Here is a 19500-nt window from a genome sequence, read left to right as displayed (position 1 = left end):
ATAGGGGGAGACCAATTCGTATCTCAGCAGATTTTTCAACCCAGACCTTCAAAGCCAGGAGATCATGGAACAACATATACCAAGCTCTGAAAGAAAATGAATGCCAACCAAGAATCTTATATCCAGCAAAACCAAGTTTTAGATTTGATGATGAAATAAAAATCTTCCATGATAAACAAAAGTTAAAAGAATTTACAACTAGAAAGCCTATACTACAGAACATCCTCAGAAAAATATTCTATGAAGAGAAACTAAAAAGCAATGGTGAAACTTAGCAGAGGGAGGTATTCCACTAAAAGGAAATCTAATCAGAGGAGAAACCAAGTCATGTTAAATACCAAAAATAAGCAAAAATGACTGGGAATACAAATCATGTCTCAATAATAACCTTGAATGTTAATGGCCCAAACTCACTAATCAAAAGACATAGATTGGCAGATTGGATCAAAAACAAAACAAAACTAAACTAAAACAAAAACAAAAAAGATCCAAAAATATGCTGCCTCCAAGAGACTCATCTCATAGGAAGACATCCACAGACTGAAGGTGAAGGGTTGGGAAAAATCATTCCACTCACATAAACTGTGGAAGCAAGCAAGGGTTTTCATCCTCATATCAAATAAAGTAGACTTCAAGCTAAAGTTAATCAAAAGGGATAAAGAAGGACACTACATACTGTTCAAGGAAATCATACACCAACAAGGCTTAACAATTATAAATATATATGCCCCAAATAATTAAGTGTCTATGTTCATCAAGCAAACTCTTCTCAAGTTGAAGACTCAAATAGACAACAACACAATAATTCTGGGTGATTTAACATACCTCTTTCATCACTGGATAAATCTTCCAAACAAAAGCTGAACAAAGAAAGCATAGAACTCATAATATAATCAATAGCTTAGACTTAACTGACACGTATAGAATATTTCATCCTTCAATGAGCAAATTCACTTTCTTCTCAGCAGCACATGGATTCTTCTCTAAAATAGACCATATATTATGCCACAAAGCAACTGTAAGCAAATAATTAAAAAAGTAGAGATACTAACGTGCATTTTATCAGATCCTAATGGAATGAAATTGGAAATCAACGACAAAATAAAAAATAAAAATTTCTCCATCACTTGGAGACTAAAAAATATGCTCCTGAGAATGAACAATGGGTCACAGAAGACATCAAGGAGGAGATTAAAAAATTATTAGAGGTGAATGAGAACACAGATGTAACGTATCAAAATCTCTGGGACTATGAAGGCAGTTGGAAGAGGACAGTTCATTGGATTGAGTTCATTCCTTAAAAGAAGAAAAAGTCAAAAAATAAATGACTTAATATTGCATCTCAAAGCCCTAGAAAAAGAAGAACAAATCTAGATCAAAAGCAGTAGAAGACAAGAAATAATTAAAGTCAGAGCTGAAATCAATACAATTGAAACAAAAGAAACAATTAAAAAAATTGATAGTACAAAAAAGTTGATTCTTTGAAAAAATAAATAAAATTGACAAACCCTTAACCATGCTAATGAAGAGAAGGAAAGAGAAAACTCAAATTACTAACATATGGGATGAAAAAGGAAATATCAAAACAGACACTACAGAAATACAGAAGATAATTAGAAATTATTTGAAAACTTGTACTCCAATAAAATAGAAAATATCAAAGGCATTGACAAATTTCTAGAGTCATATGATTTGCCCAAATTGAATCAGGATGATGTACACAATTTAAACAGATTGATTTCAAGCTACAAAACAGAAGATGCCATCAAAAGTCTGCCAACCAGGGCTGGGGATGTGACTCAAGCGGTAGCATGCTGGCCTGGCATGCGAGGGGCGCTGGGTTTGATCCTCAGCACTACATAAAAATGAAATAAAGATGTTGTGTCCGCTGAGAACTAAAAAATAAATATTGAAAAATATTCTCTCTCTCTCTCTCTCTCTTTGAATAAAGTCTATCTTTTTAAAACAAAAAAAGTCTGCCAACCAGTTCTTTTTTCGCTTGGTCTTGGCAGCAAGGGAGTGGTAGTGAAGATGAGGCAGAAGCACTATTTGGAGGCTGTGGTGTGAAGCCTAGTTGAGAGCTGCCCGGACCAGGCCCGCTATCTCCTCTGGGACTATAGTTTGTCACATGATGACAAGAGCACTTTTGAAGAACTGTGTCCATACTGTTTCCAGCTGTTGGTTCTGGATAACTCTAGAGTGCATCTCAAACACAGGCCACATTGACATCCAGAATACAGAAACTTCTTAATTTAGAAGCAAGAAATAATACGCTCAGTTTTAAAGAAGCAAAAATAGTCAAAAAGTATAAAGACTCCAAAAGTGTATTGTTGATTACTTGTAAAACATGCAACAGAACGGTTAAACATCTTGGTAAAAGCAGAAGCTTTTTGAAGAGTACTCATACCACTCCTACCAGCAAATTCATCCCCAAGAGACCAGAGAGACAGTCTCCAAGTTCTGCAAGCTTCACCCCTAATATACCTGGCTCCAAAGGCAAGATCCCAGCATTGATTGTCAGAACACCTACATCTGGAGGATCAACACCCCTTTGCTCCTCAAAGAGAGTGAAAAAAGGAAAGAAACACTTTTCTCAACTAAAAATATTGCTTAGTCAGAATGAATCCCCCCAAAATTCAAAGGTTGACTTCAGAAATTTCTTATCCTCTCTATGAAGTCTTTTGGACTTTAAGAATAAGAAATTTTTCCAATACAATTTCTAAAACTAAGTTAATAATATGAAAAGTTTTTTAAAACTTATTTATTCTTTGAATACATGGAAATTAGGCAGACTTTTCTTGGCATTCTTCAGTGTAATAGGGAAAACATCTCATTAGTGTGAATAACTAAAACATCACAGGTGACCATTGAGGATCAAAAAATACATGAAAGTTTCTTGTAAATACTAAGGATATATGTGGACATTGAATGATAGTATTTTTTCCTCCTTTAGTTTTAACAGTTTTCATTATGCCATTTTCTTTCAAAATAACATTGAGAGCTTATAAAAAGTCTACCAACCAAGAAAAGCCTAGGTCTGGATAGATACACAACCGAGTTCTACAAGACCTTAAAAGAAGAACTAATACCAATAATCTTCAGGAAATAGAAAAAGAGGCAGCACTTCCAAACTCATTCTATGAGGCCAGTATAACCCTGATTCCAAAACCAGGCAAAGACACATCAAAAAAGGAAAACTTCAGACCAATATCCTTAATGAATATAGATGCAAAACATCCTCAATAAAACTCTGGCAAATTGAATACAAAAACAAATCAAAAAATTGTGCACCACGATCAAGTGGGATTCATCCCAGGGATGCAAGGTTGGTTCAACATATGTAAATCAATAAATGTAATTCATCACATCAATAGACTTAAAGATAACAATCATGTGATCATCTCAACAGAAGCAGAAAAATCATTTGACAAAATACAGCACCCCTTTATGTTCAAAACAGTAGAAAAACTAGGGATAACAGGAACATATCTCAACATCTTAAAGGCTATCTTTGCTAAGTCCCAGGTCAACATCATTCTAAATGGAGAAAAATTGAAGGCATTCCCTCTAAAAAATGATACAAGACAGGGATGCCCTCTTTCACCACTTTTATTTAACAGTTCTCAAAACACTGGCCAGAGCAATTAGACAGATGAAAGAAATTAAAGGGATACACATAGGAAAAGAAAAACTCAAATTGGTACTATCTGATGATAGACCTAGAAGACCCAAAAAATTCCACCAGAAAACTTCTATAATTAGTAAATGAATTCAGCAATGTAGCAGGATATAAAATCAACACACATTAATCAAATGCATTTCTGTATATCAGACAAATCCTCAGAATGGAAAACTATCTTATTTACAATAGCCTTAAAATAAAATATTTGGGAATCAACTTAACAAAAGAGGTGAAAGATCTATATAATGAAAACTACAGAACTCTAAAGAAAGAAATCAAAGAAGACCTTAGAAGATAGAAAGATCTACCTTGCTCTTGGATAGGCAGAATATTATCAAAATGACCATACTACCAAAAGCACTATACAGATTTAATGCAATTCTGATCAAAACCCCAATGGCATTCCTCATAAAAATAGAAAAAGCAATCATGAAATTCATCTTGAAAAATAAGAGACCCAGAATAGTTAAACAATCCTTAGCACGAAGAGTGAAAGAGGTGGCAGACCTTAAGCTATACTACAGAGCAATAGTAACAAAAACAGCATGATATTGGCACCAGAACAGACTGGTAATGAATAGAGGACACAGAGACTAATCCACAAAATTACAATTATCTTATATTAGACAAAGGTCCCAATAACATGCATTGGAGATAACATAGCATCTTCAACAAATGGTGATGGGAAAACTGGAAACTCATATGCAACAAAAATGAAATTAAACCCCTATCTCTCACCATGCACAAAACTCAACTCAAAGTGGATGAAGGCCCTAGGAATTAAATCAGAGACTCTGCATCTAATAGAAGAAAACGTAGGCCCTAATCTCCATCATGTCAGATTAGGCCCCAACTTCTTTAATAAGACTCCCATAGCACAAGAATTAAAATCAAGAATCAATAAATGGGATGGGTTCAAACTAAAAAGTTTCTCCTCAGCAAAAGAAACAATCTGTGAGGTGAATAGAGAGCCTACATCTTGGGAGCAAATTTTAACCCTCCACATATTAGATAGAGCTCTAATATCTAGGGTATATAAATAACACAATAAGCTAAGCACCCCAAAACCAAATAATCCAATCAATAAATGGGCTAGGGACCTGAACAGACACTTCTCAGAAGACGATATACTATCAGTCAACAAATATATGAAAAAATGTCCAACATCTCCAGCAATTAGAGAAATGAAAATCATCTTTAGGATTTCATCTCACTCCAGTCAGAATGGCAGCTATCAAGAATATAAACAACAATATGTATTTACATATTGTTGTTTGTCTTCATGATATACACATGCACTGCTGGTGGGACTGCAAATTGGTGCAGCCAATATGGAAAGCAGTATAGAGATTCCTTGGAAAATTGGGAATAGAACCACCATTTGACTCACCTATCCCTCTCCTCAGTCTATATCCAAAGGAATTAACAGCATACTACAGGAACACAGCCACATCGTTGTTTATGGCAGCACAATTCACAATAGCTAAACTGTGGAACCAACCTGGATGGCCATGAATAGATGAATGAATAAAGAAACTGTGATATATATACACATACATACACACACATACATATACATACACACACAATGAAATATTATTCAGCATTAAAAGAGAATAAAATCATGGAATTTGCAGGTAAATGGATGGAGTTAGAGAAAATAATGCTAATTGAAGTCAGCCAATCCCTAAAAAACCAAATGCTGGATGTTTTCTCTAATATAAGAAGGCCGATTCATAGGGGATGGGGGGGCATGGGAGGAATAGATGAACTCTAGATATAGCAGAGGGTTGGGTGGGGATGAGAGGGGTGTAGAGTTAGAAATGATGGTGAAAGATGATGGGCATCATTATCCAAAGTACATGTATGAAGACACAAATTGGTGTGAATATACTTTGTATACAACCAGAGATATAAAAAATGTGTGCTCTATTTGTGTAATATGAATTGTAATACATTCTGCTGTCATATAAAAATTGAAAAAAGAATAGAACTGAGCTGAATAATAGACAAGAGACCAGGACCAAAAATGAGTTTGTGTCTGAGAAGCTGAATCTACCCTCGTAACTTTCAGATATATTGGTTAAAATGTTTTTCTTAAACCATCTTTTATTGGGTATTTGATCACTTATAACCAAAGTGTTTTAACTGAAATCAATCAATAAAACAAGAGTCTGCATGTATATGTACTATGAACAGAATTCTGAAAAAATAGCTCTGTCTAGTTGATTAAGTCCTAATTCTATGAGAACTGAACTATACTTTATAACCAAGAGTTTATAGAAGGAGGTCAGGGGACAGGGAGGTACATGTCTGCAGGATTTGGCCATTCTGTCTGGACATGGAGAGCTCTGGCATCTGTGGATCAGCAAACTGAAATATTGCATACTTGGCCATACAGATATGTATGTGTATGGGCCCAGATGCAGAATGGTATGGAAGGGCCAGGAGTTTGACATAGGTCATAAATGTTTTTAAATGTCAGTCTAGGAATCAGGCTTATTCTGAGAGTAAAAGCCCGATGGAATTCCTGAGCAGTAGATATAAACAGAAATGCAAAGGAAATATCAAGAATGAAAAATAGACAGTTGAAGGGTGATTCTAGCCTGAAGTATCATGGAAAATATACAATTATAGGGGCACATGAGGGTCCAAATATGATTGCTTCCGTCTTAGTAGTATCCTTGCAAAAGTTCTTTCTCTGTGACACTTTGTCCCGTACTCTTGACTTTTGATAAAAATTTGGTTTTATCACATTCTAATTTGAGATGTTTTACTTGATCTGCACAGTATTTCTCTGACCCAGTGATTATCAGGACCAAATATATTCTGGGAAAAGACTAAAAGGCTAAGATTTGATCTCTATAAAAGAAATTTTAGCAGAGAATTCAGAGTTGGGGCAGAATTAGCCTACGAACAAACTATCCATAATTTTCACAAAACTCAGTAACTTGTCCCTTCAGTTCAATACATTTTCTTTAAAGAAATATTTCTCAACAGTACCATGGTCAACAAGGCATTCCAGAGACTTAGAGTAGAAAGGAATAAGGCTTTTATTGCCTGTGGCAAAACTCTGCCTATATTTATTTACCTTCCCTTATCCTTTACAAGCACAGAATTCTGGTTTCTGTAAAGAACAATTGACCACAGGCCATTCACCACTGGCATCCCTGATAGCCTTCAATTGGCTCTGCCCTTGTCATGGATGACGGATGCATACCACCCTACTCATAACACTTTGAATGGATTTGTTTGGTGTCACCTCAGATGGCTCAGGTCTTATCTGACTAGAACCCTCAGTCATATGTTCTGTTCCAATGGTGCCAAGGTGCAGGCTTATCTGGCCTTACATGGGTATAACTCAATAATACCTCTCTGTTCTTGCCCGGGGCATCCCTGTTAACTCTGGGCATCAGACATGACATCCATTTGGTCTCTACACATGCAAAACGCAGAAGTGCAGGCTAATTCATTCCTGAGGTATTAACATTGATCACTGGGGAGATAAGAGTCAGCATTTTTTTCTCCCCTACTCTATGCGTACTGTCCTGAGATGAAGTTCATTTAACCTCTTTACAATGGTCTTGAGATATCAAGTAATCTCTTGTTACCTGATACCATGTGGAGGTCAGCTTGGTAACATACTTACACTAGCTTTTCTTTCTTCCCTGCCTCACTCTTATCATTATTCGTGTTTTACTGGGATGGTGTTCCTTAGTAAGGTGATAGCTTATAAATTTTGCCTAATACCCTGCTTCCTGGAACACTCAAGCTAAGACTATCGATATTTTAGCCATGGTCCTAGAATGCAGACCCTCAAGATGGCATTGCTTATCAGTTTAATGACATTGCCTCATTTTAGGTGGTAAGTGGGCAGTGATAATCATCCACTAGATTCATCACCATTTCTAATGCTCTTGCTGATGGTTAATTAGGATGCTGGAAAGGTGAAAGGCGAAACTTTAGGTAATGTGGTGGCTTTGCTTGAAGTTTGGGGCAATGATAATTTCATGGACTGAGGAGTAGGCAAGCCTTTCTAACAGCATTGGAAATGTCACAAAAAGACAGTTATAATCTCAGAGCATCCAACCCTCAATTTAAGACACACAAATTCAGAGCACCTCTCTAGCAGAATTTAAAGAAATTTCTATCTCCTTAATGCTTCAAGACCTACTGTGCTGAAAGTCAGGTAATTTGACAGTCAAAAGTCACATCCTTGGCAATGAAACTGACCCATCCTATACTCCAAACAAGACAGGAAAACAGAAACAGTAGAAGCCCCACAAAGGAAACTAAATGTACAACCTTGAGAGGTGTTTTGTATCAAAGGTGAAGACCTGACAGGGAAAGAAAAGCGTCTTAAGACCTGGAGTGGGATAGTTGGGGGGACAAGACCAGAGAATCTTGGAAATCACTTTCCCATTCTCCTGAATCCTATAGGTTAATAGAAGTAGAATTCTCTACCTTCTTGCTAGAGAAGAACTTGCCTGGACACTGTATAACTTCTCCTCAAGCTTATGCCTAGGGAGATGATTTTGTTCTCCTCCAGTTCTGCCTCGCTGTTACCCATTGCCTCTAGGCTTAGCTCCTCACTGTTGTTGAGCTGATAACACAAGCATAGTCTGAACAATAAATATGATTCTTATTCCAGGAGAAGGCAATTTGTGTGCCTAAAAATTACAGAAGCTAGATAATAGTTTCCACAAAGAATCAGGGAAGATTTTATGAGAGTGGATTGTAAAAGTGCAAGACTAGGAAGGTAGACTATAAGGCAGGACAAGATTCATTGACATGGTCCTCTCATAGGATTCAATGTTTCAGGGAATGACCAGGAATTGGTCCTTATAGTCTGCTGGGATGTTGCTTTGAAGCTTGGTCATCAAGATGGCCTGTAGTCAGTGAGATGATGACTCTACTTCTGCAGTACAATATTGAGGAAGGGATCAGAAGGCTCGGAGAGGTGGAAGTGCTAGGTTGTTTGACTATGGGAGACCTAAGAATATTCCACCTGGCAATCTTCACAGTTTATATAAAGCCCAGGAAACCTTCCTTTCCCAAAGGTAAGAGTGAATGGACAAGTGAGAGAAGAGTGGCATCTTTGAGAAGCTTAGGATGGCTGTTCTTAAAGAACAAAGATGGCAGAAGGTTGTGCTGCCATTAAATTATGCTCCTAATGATCACAATTGGAAGGAATTTTAGAATGTCAAAAGCAGCAAAGCAGTAATTAACTGTCACAGGCAAGAATGGCAATAATTACTGTGTTGAGCAGTATGAGTAGAGTAGCAATCAGGGCACCTTAATCCACAGGGATCTGTGGTAGTTAACAATAGGTCTTAGCGTTACCAGAGAGGTGAAGCAGATTAACAGTCAACTAAGATAGTGTTCAATTTGCATAACAACAAAAATTAATAGCTGGTTAGCAGAAGGATGACATCATATTTCACAGTGGAAAGGTTAGGTTTCTCAACCCATTCCCAGATACAAGTGATTTATGAACCCAGAGACCACTGGTCTATGACTGAAGTAGAGACCCGGTCCCTTGAGGAAGGACTTACTGTGCCACCACAAGAACATCCTTCTCCAGATAGACCTGGGTTTCTATTTCAGGGCAACTATGATGGGGGAAAGGAGAAAATGTAGATTTTTTGAGGAAAGTTATATAATAAGTCTGAGCTGATAGTGATACTGGAAAACTAGAAAAATAGAATAGTAAGTGAAGGCTCATGGAGAACAGGTAACAAATGGAGGTTTGAACAAAATCCATGTCAGTATTCAGTGGTCTCATATCAACCCTATGGTTATGTTCCCAGTCCCTGAATATATAATTCAGACTAATATATTCAGAGTCTGATAGAAGCCTTATTATGGTAACCTGACTCGGGAAGAAAGGACTATTAAGGTAGGAAAGCCACAAATAGAGAGCCCATCCCTAAAACTGGAACTTCCCCATCTTCAGGTGGGGGAGATTATCATCTTCAATTTATGGATAAGGAAATCATGTCTCAGAGAGATTAAATTATCTTGGCTAAGATTTTACGGTTGGAATGACAAAACCAAGAATTGAACATTGTTCAGTCTGGCTTTATAGCCTAATTTATCCAGTTCTTAAGTCTTTCCTATTTTGGGGGGGGTGTGGGGGAGGGGTGGGAGAGGCAATTTGTGTGCCTAAAAATTACAGGGAGGGGATTGAACTCAGAGCACTCAATCACTGAGCCACATCCCCAGCCCTATTTTGTATTTTATTTAGAGAAAGGGCCTCACTGAGTTGCTTAGCATCTTGCTTTTGCTGAGGCTGACTTTGAACTCTCAATCCTCCTGCCTCAGCCTCCTGAGTCCCTAGGATTATAGGCATGTGCCACTGCGCGAAGCAAGTCTTGCCTATTTTGTTGGTGCTTTTCTGTTCTTAAACTGGAATATATAAGACAATCTCGTTCAATTTCAGATTTCCTGATAACATTTGGTTACTCCTTTTAATTGATCCTATGTCTGTGCTTTTCTTGATATGGGAATCCTTTTAAAATTTTATTTATTAAAAAAAATTGTATTTGTACAAAACCCTTGAGCCAATTACTTTCAATAATGCTGATGGTGCCCATCATAAACAGAAAGTTTGGAGGTAGGAATGATGATTCTTCACAACTGACCCTTACCCTCAGGAGGTACTTTCCAGAATTTTACTTGAAGAGAGCCAAAGAATTAGTAGCACATAAGGAAATAAAATTAATAATTTTGTAGGCAACTGCTATTAGCATCAGAATGTAGTAACCTGGTCTACCAGGATTTGTTATTTGGAAGAAATAAAGTTAAATACTTATCACACTGTATACTAAGATGAATTCTAGAGTTAGATGCACATTTTAAAAAAATTTAAGTGAAAATATAAAAGTAGTAGAAGAACTTAACACCAGATGTAGAGTGGAAAAACCCTTTTCAAAATAAAGGACAAGAAAGAAACAATAAATGAAAATACTGGTGGATCTATTTACATGAAAAATTCAAAGTCCCTGTTGTGAAAGCCATCAGAAAGAAAATTACCAGGAAAACTGGAAATTCTGAAGAAAATCTTAATAGATAGAAATTATTACAATCAATCTATTTATTTATCTACTAGTCAGCAAAGTGTATTGACTAGATGATGGAGATGTGACAGCAAACAAAATTGCCATTCTTGGAGACAGACATAATATGGAAGGTAGCAGTAAATTCCAGAGGGAACAATGAAGTGAGAAATATGATTAAGGGCTTCCAGGAGGGAAGACATTTCAGTTTTTAATTGATGGAAGGTTTGGAGCCAAATCCAAAAAGACTTGGGAAAAAAAGATTTGGGAAAACTCCAAAGGACACTGGTTCCCCTCATTTATACTGAGTTGTACTTGATGGATATGGTCCCGGTAAAAGGCGTATTTTAACAGAAGCCACAGCCTGAGTCAAAGGAACAGATGATGAAAAGTGGAACAAGTGGTCTGGGGAGGATGACATCACTTTAGTACAGGGAGGGTTTTGAATGTTTGATGTTGTATAAGCAGTTCCTTGATTTGTCATTTCTGATTTGTGAGCAGTGGTTCTCAACTAGCAGTGATTTTGCCCTCGAAGGGGACCATTTGGCAATGTCTGGAGACACTGTCAGAATTCTGGAGAGAAGATGCTACTGTCATCTAAGAGCTAAAAGCCAGGTGTGCTGCTAAATGTCATGCAATGTACAGGACAACCCTTCCTTCAAATCATCTAACCCAAAATATCAGTCATTTTAATAACTCTGATTTACTCAAAAGTAAAGAAAGGAAAGGGAAGAGAACCTTACCAAAGTTGGCTCTGAAGTATTCCATGTAGAGAATTTCTTATTAGAAAAAGGGACCAAGTACATGTCACTGAATGTCAGGAATGTCTCCCTAATGAGCAAAAGACAAAAGACCCAGAATTCAACTTCTATTGTCTTCTGACTGAAGGGTACACTCACCTGCTTTCTGTGACTCATTATGTTCTTTAATTTTATTTCAGTTGTTACACAACAGAATAAAATATAATTTTGCCTTAAAGCAAGGATAAAAAAAGCTAGGGGGCTGGGAATGTAGCTCAGTGGTAGGGTGTTTGCCTAGCATGTGTGAGGCTCTAGGTTCAATCCCTACACTGCCAAGAAAAATTTATATATATGAATTTTTAAAGCTATATGATGTTAAAAGCTTTTTATCATTGGTAAGATGTTTAACCTGGCATTCCTAACCTGCCTTCTCAGCTACTGACTTCTTTCCTAATAGGTCCTAAGCTTGGAATTCTGGGAGCTTCGTTTTACTTATTTATTAATTCTCTTACTTGTTGTAAAAAAAACTCAACTTTGAAAAAAATCAAAATCCCACCCTCCTATTACACTTATTCCCACTCTGAGACTGTGACCCACCACGATCTTCTTGAGTGTTGTTAGAGTTCATGCTTACATGGATGCTTGCCATCCTCCACTCTGGGAAGTTCTCCTCTGTGCTTTGTTCTTGGCATCTACAGGCACGACAGGAAAAGGAAGTTCTTAGAAGATAAATGAGCATCTAGCCTGGCAAGCCTGAAGTCAGTCCTTTCCGAGCAGGTACACCTCATGATGACATTACTATTCTTATAATTTTAGGGAGAATATTTTTCATGGACACTTCCTGAGTTGCACATGAAAGAATGATTAGTAGTTAACTCTATTTCAGAAATGAGGGTAGCCTAGGAAAACCAGAGATGAAGCCATAAAGTAACAACAATATTACCTGAATTTCTGCCATACCCTTCTCTATAGACTTTCCAAGCATTCATGCATTTAATCTTCATAAGAATATAAGTTCTATTATTGTATCTATTCTATAAATGAGGAAATGAAGAAATAGTGAAACTCAAGTGTTCAGCCAAGTTCACAGAGCTAATAAGTGGAAGAATAAAACCCAGGGAGTAGAGTGTCACCTTACAGTCAATATGGTATACTTTAACTGTGCTTCCCTCTATGTCTGCTAAAATAGAACAGATCATCTTATTTAGGGCATTTTCAGAGGGGGTATAAGCCAAAGCATGATTATAACATCATTCCCCATCCACACATCACACACTGGTGTCAAAACACTAACAAATGCTTAGTGGTTTTTCAATTTTAAGATAGGAGGATGTTACCCTGGAAAGTGACATGTGTCACTGCTTATGTCCATAGGTAGCTTTAGTGAAGGACATTGTGAACTCCAACCCTAACAGGAATTCTAAGAATATCAGAATAAATGGATAGGAGAAAATCACCAAAAGTAAAACATTTTTTTAAAAAAACTTCCAAAAGCTGAAAAACAGTGAGTCTTTTGATTAAGCATGTTCACTGTGAATGCTCAGCACAGGAATCTAAAAAAAGATTCATACCAAGAACACTAGAAATACAGAGAAGGTACCAAAATCATCCCGAGAAAATCAGGGAACATGAAAGTGTTAGGAGCTGGAATGGTGTTGGACTTCTCAAACCACAATATTAGAAGTCAGAAACAAGCAAGCAAACAGACAAAAGTCTTGAAAATACTGAATAAAAATTGTCTTCAAGTGAAATTTTCAACCTAGTCTAATGATATAAAGGCTTGATACAAAGCAAGTTCTCAAGCACCCTTTCCCAGAAGCTGCTAGAGAACATTCTTTGCTGAAGAGATGTTGCAAAACAAGAAAGGAAGATGAAAGATTGATGATGGAGAGTCAAAGCACAGCAGCCCAGTGACAGGGCTGGGGAGTAATCAGTGCATGTGTTCTACAGGACAGAGGTTTGCTAGAGGAAGGCATTCACAGGACAAATACCGATGAGCACCTGTCAGGTCCACTGGAGCATGGAAACATCCATGAGTTCAGGAAAACTCCAGAAAAAAATTATATGAGAAATTAAATAAAATCCTAGGGCATCTTCTTTCTATACCACCTAACTTAGCACAGAATAACCTTTTCATTATATTATATTGCATCAATATAATGTAAACACTGGTTATTGACTTAACCAAATGATGATCTAGTTCTATTTTCCCTTATTCTAAATTCTGAAATCTAGAAGAGCTATGAAAAGCAATAGACTTTTTAAGATTAAAGCTACATCATTCGATGGCAAAATGTGATCTGAATTGACATGAGTCTATTTACAGCCCTTATTTATCCCACTTGCTATCAATATTCATATGTTTTGTTGCAGAAATATAATGTGTTTCATTATGGAGTGTTGCCTCAGATCCCTCTGGGGGTGTTAAGTAATACATCTTAATATGGTCTATGAACATATTAACTTTTTGAAGTCCTCCAGATTTTGAATTCTGAAATGCATTTGGCCCCAAGGGTTTGGAGAAGGGATTGAGGACCAGTATAAATATATTGAGAGAATGAAGGCAGGGAGGGTACATCAAGAAGGGAAGGAGCTGCTATGTATGACAGCTAAATTCTCAAGCACAGAGTGTAAAGATAACAAAATATAATTTTATACAGGAAAATGTAGGCACACACTAGAATAAACAGCAAATAGAATTGGAAGTAGTTCCCGTGGGGAACAGTCCAAGGGAAAAAAAAAGTGCAACAGAGGGCTACTATTTTCATTATAAGCCTTTTTATTATTATTTGATGTTTTAAACTATGTCTTATTTTGATAGAAAATAAAAAATAATTTTAAAAAAATCAATCACCCTTCCCTCAGGATCACACAGGTTAGAATGCCAATAAAATCAGTATTCATTTCCACTTTTAAAGATACGTAACCCAGTATGAAACTTCATATCTATTTCAAGTATTTAGAGTTAGTATCTGGGGGAAAGGATACCCAGATACTAACTCTAAATATTCAGCTTAAAAGAGGCTCAATAGCTACACATTCATTAATTATATTTTAAAATTTCATCATAACAAAAGCACCTAACCATCTAAAAATATATAGGAAAAAAACATAAATATTTTTCCTGGGGACATCGAAGAGGAAACCTAAGCTGCTTTCTTTCTTACTTTCATTTCCAACAGTTCAATTTAATCACATGAACACAAGACTTCCAAGATCATTCCAGGCTGCTTTACAGCAGCATTGCCAATGCAGTTCTTGACGTTAGGGATTCTTTGCCTGAGCTTATTGATTTATTTTCACATAGGTTTTTTTTTTTCAGTGCCTATTTCTGAACTCCTAAATCTTGAAACATGTAAGAAATTACAGATGCGTTTCAAATTTTACTCATGTCACTTATCGGCATATCCTTTTACTTGGTGTGTATAAGTTGCATTATTGTTTACTATTTTGTCTTCATTGAATATCAAGATAGAGAGACACAATCCTGGTAATTTAAAGTATGTAAAACTAGAGTAAGGACCCAAAACACTCCTGAGAGAAGCCACTTTTAAAATTGGGCGGTTTTCTTCTATGCATGAATTGAAAAAACACACTGCTGGAACATGTCCACTTTCTTGGTGAAAAGTAGAAAGTGTTCAGAGAAGTCTGAAGTGTGGAATTCGGTACTAGCCTGGGTTCAAATCCCTTCTGTCACTTATTATGTATCTGTTTTTGACAAGTTACCTTCCCTCTTTGAATCTCAGTTTTCCTTTTTTAAAATATTTCCTCCTTCTAATCCAGGTCTCAATTGTACACTGTTGACATTTGGGGCTGGGTACTTCTACATGTAAAGGTCTGTTCTGTTCATTGAAGGGATTCTATTCACTAGATGCCAGTACTCCAATCCCTGCTGTCATTGTAACTGAAAATATTTCTAGACATTGAAATGTCCCCTGGAGAAGAAAGCACAATTACTGAGAACTACCCTGCTAACCACTCATGTCAATTGCAACCATCCATTATTCAGACTTTGCAAAGATATTGTTATTCAAAATCTTAGCACATGCAATCACTCAGTTAAGCACAAATAGAATACTAGATTTACAGTGGTGCCCCCCCTTATCCTCATGGGTATGTTGCAAGACCCTCATCAGATGCCTTAGACCATTGAAAGAACAAAACCCTACATTTGCTATGATTTTTCCTATAATTAGTTTATAAATTAGGCACAGTTAAGAATTAACAATAACTATAAACTAGAACAATTATAACAATATAATGTAAACAAGTTATATGACTATTTTTTCTCTGCCATTGTATCTCAAAATATCTTATTAGACTGTATTCATCCTTCTTCTTATGTTAATGTGAAATGACACAATGCTTACCTGATGAGATGAAATGAGGTTAATGACATGGACATTATGATATACCATTAGGCTACCATACAAGGATCATTTGATCCCAAGCACTGCAATACTGCAACAATTGATTGGTTATACAAGACAACTACTAAATGACTAACGGGTGGGTTATGTACATAGTGTAGTTACACTAGACAAAGGGGTGGTTCACATCTTGGGCAGGATGGGGGGTAGCACAAGACTTCATCATAATACTTGGAATTATGCACAATTTAAAACTTGTGAATTATTTATTTTTGGAATTTTCCACTAAGTATTTTCAGACCCTAGCTGACCATGAGTATCTAAGGCCTTGGAAAATTAAACCATGAATAATGAAGACTTCTATAATATTATCTTAATTATTTTCAGTGATCACAGGGAAGATGAAAAACAGTAAGGAAAGGTTATGTCTAAAAGAACAAACAGACCCCAAAGAATTTCTTACCTTCCAGAAGGCCAATAATTGAAAGAACTTTAGAGATTGTATATAATAAAACATCATTATATGGAAGAGGAAAGCAAAGGCAAAAGTACAAGGGTTATCCTGAGAGATCGCTGAACCTGCCATCCGCACCATATTGAATAATATGAAGCACACCTGTGTCCTTATAACTAGAGACTAGCTAATGTGTTATGAAAGAGTTAAGTTGAGAAAGTAAAAATAATTGAGTGTAATAAAAAGTACTTTTTATTTTCCTGTATAGAAGCAAATTTAGGGAAGATGAGCAGAAATTTTTTCTGCAGGTGTTAGCCTCTAACTCAGGAATCAGCCACCTGGCCATTTGATTTTAACCTTTCCTGGAGTGATAGTAACTCTCTAGCATCCTTTCTTTGAACAGCTTGATTCCCATTGGTTCAAAGACAATCACATCCACTGCCTCAGAAAGTGAGACTTCTTCAATTCTTCCTGGCAAAACAATGATCTTGTCTGAAAGGTGATTATTTTTCACTAGCTTCTGAGAAAGATAATAGGGTACCAATGCTGTTACTGTTCAGAACCTTATGAAAAATAAGTTCAACAAATTAGAGGTCATGATAGAAGGGACAACAGAGCAACATCTTAATTTCTTGAAATGTTTCTAAAGGAAAATAACTTGTTTTCCTTACTGCACAAATATTTAATTGTTTATTATAGATAATTAGAAGAAGATGTAGATAAGAAACAAAAATATGTACAATCCTACTGCATAGAAATAATAACTATTATGTTCTTTTGCATGCTCTTCAGACAAATACATGTGTGTATGTGGGATCTCAAGGCCTGTGTGAGCATGGATACACATGCAAATATACATTTAGTGGGGTTTTCATTAGTAGCTTCAAATTATTTCCTATCATTCTAATTGCAATAAATATTAAAAAAAAAATCTGTATAACAATCTTCCATAAATTATAATCCCGATCCTTGTTAAATTATCCCGGGTCTTTTGAATTCAAAAGTAAATAATATTATTCACTAGCTTTTCCTCAGAAGTACATTTTTATAGTCATGTACTCTTTTTCTTTGATGTATTCTTTCTATTTAGTAACTTTGAACTCTTTTAAAAGAGAAACCCTGAGGAGAAATACATTATTACATTTTAATATATTTCTTATTAATGCCAAATATGAAAGGTGATTTCATTATTACACATATGCCTTTCTACTGCCAAAAAAAAAGAAAATACTTTTCTAAAAACTATTTTGTATGTGCCAGCAGAAACACATACAGCACATTCCTTTTCAAGTTGTTGCTCTCTGAGACTTTTAGATCTTTGCTTAATGTATTTGTAACTGGGCAGAAGCCTTTTGTTTTTTGTAGCTTGATCCCTCTCCACATCCTAAACACAATGTACTACTATACATTGTCATGATTCAGTGGCACCTTATCAATTTCTCATCACATCTTTAAGTAGTTAGTGCATCTTTCACACCTTATCCTGTCTTCTAGGGCCCTGATCACTGACATGTGCCCTAGAAGTTTACTAAATATTTTCTTTATTTAACTTTTCTTTTGTGGTGCTGGGGGTTTAACCTAGGATCTTATGCATGCTAGGCAAACACTCCACCATGAACAACACCCCAAGCCCTAAACTTTGTTTTTAAACTCAGTAATCTCTAATCTAAGAAAGAACACTAAAGAGAACTGTTTGAACATATCATCCATTGAGGACATTTATCCACACACAAGGATTCTTGGAATTTCATTCTATCATCATTCCACGTACAGAAGTCAGGTCCATGGGAGTTCTGTTGAGTAAGAGCTTTTCTCTCCACATTTTCTTCCCAGGACAATCAATTCACCTACTCAGCTCTATCTATAGTTTTTTTGCAGTTGCTTATCCTGCTACACCTTTAGGTTTCCCCTCTTGCCTGAGTTCCAGCAATCATTTGGATATTTCTAGCAACATATCTCGTCATCTCCTTGAAACAGGGACTGGGGATGTAGCTCCGTGGCAGAGTGTTTGCCTGGTACTATAGAGGCTCTGGTTTAATCCCAAGAACCAGGGGGAAAATAAAAAAGAGCCAAACTCAGCTTCTTCTTAAAAATTAATCATTCCTCTAAATTTATCCTAAAGATCCTTGCCAGTTCTTGTACTTCCATGATTCTGTTTTGGGGCATTGTCCTGATGGTGTCATTCCTATAGACAATTAGTTATTACATTTTCTTATTTGTATCTTTCAGATACATCTCATTTCCACCTTTTCTGTTCTGCCTGCATCAACTTGTCTAGTCCCTACTAGTTTCAATTTTAGAATTTAAAAATAACACTTACACAGTGGAAATAATAATTGCAGTGACTACTTCATGAGTTTTTCTGAGAATCAAACAAAGCATATTAAGACCAATAGGAGCATTAAAATTATTACTATTATATTATTAAATAATACTTTCATTACAAAAGAGAAACAAAGATGAACAAAAATATGAAAATAAAAAAATCACTTATAATCCCATTCTTCAGATATAGGCAGAGAATATTTCCTAGACATTTGAGTGTGCGTCAAAACTCAATGCAATAGTACTTCACAATCTTTTTTTTTCATGCAATATGTTTTAGAATTTTCTGAACACTTTTTTTTTAATTCATGGCTTACATTTTGCAAATTAGAAATTTGTTATTCTTGGGTTAGAAGAAGAGATAGCTTGCAGTTTGAGACATTTGTGCTGGTGACACCTTCTGCCACACTAGGGCCTGAAGGACTACAAAGAGGGCAAAGTACATCAATATCTCAGTACCTGGCACATTTATTGTGAAACCTGTCATCTTTCCATGAATTGTTTTATAACACAGTTTTTTTTAATTGGCTCTATAGCATTTCATAGATGTGTATTGATTCATTTAATCAATACCCTATTATTGAACATTGAGGTTATTTCTAATTTCTCATTATCATAATAGTGTATCTACAAATAATACTATAATTAAATTTGGGGAGATATTTTCACCATTTCCTTCAAAGTTACAGGAGGTGGAACTTTTAGGGTTTCCTGATACACAGTACCCCAATGCCTGCCACACCAGTGTTTCACTTTCTAAATTCTGTTTGTTCATGACCTTTGAATTTGTCCATATAACACAACATCAGTGTGCAAAACTGCTTCTTTTTACAACACTGTTAACTTAAGACAGGATGTTAGAAGGGTAATT

The 19500-nt window shown here is 36.1% G+C and overlaps 1 long non-coding RNA gene and 1 pseudogene across 2 annotated transcripts in view; one reads left to right on the top strand and one right to left on the bottom strand.

Annotated features, from left to right (window-relative positions):
• LOC308632630 overlaps positions 1 to 19500 on the bottom strand; it is a 209887-nt gene that overhangs the window by 36513 nt on the left and 153874 nt on the right. The window lies entirely within an intron of this gene.
• LOC308640773 (UPF0711 protein C18orf21 homolog) lies at positions 2032 to 2675 on the top strand (annotated as a pseudogene). Its single transcript has one exon. The product of its transcript is annotated as a UPF0711 protein C18orf21 homolog (transcript).

Source organism: Spermophilus citellus, assembly GCF_964194105.1.
Source record: "Spermophilus citellus genome assembly, chromosome: 2".
NCBI classification, from domain to species: Eukaryota; Metazoa; Chordata; class Mammalia; order Rodentia; family Sciuridae; genus Spermophilus; species Spermophilus citellus.
Note: the sequence above shows the minus strand (reverse complement) of the source record. Positions and strands in the feature narration are given on the sequence as shown.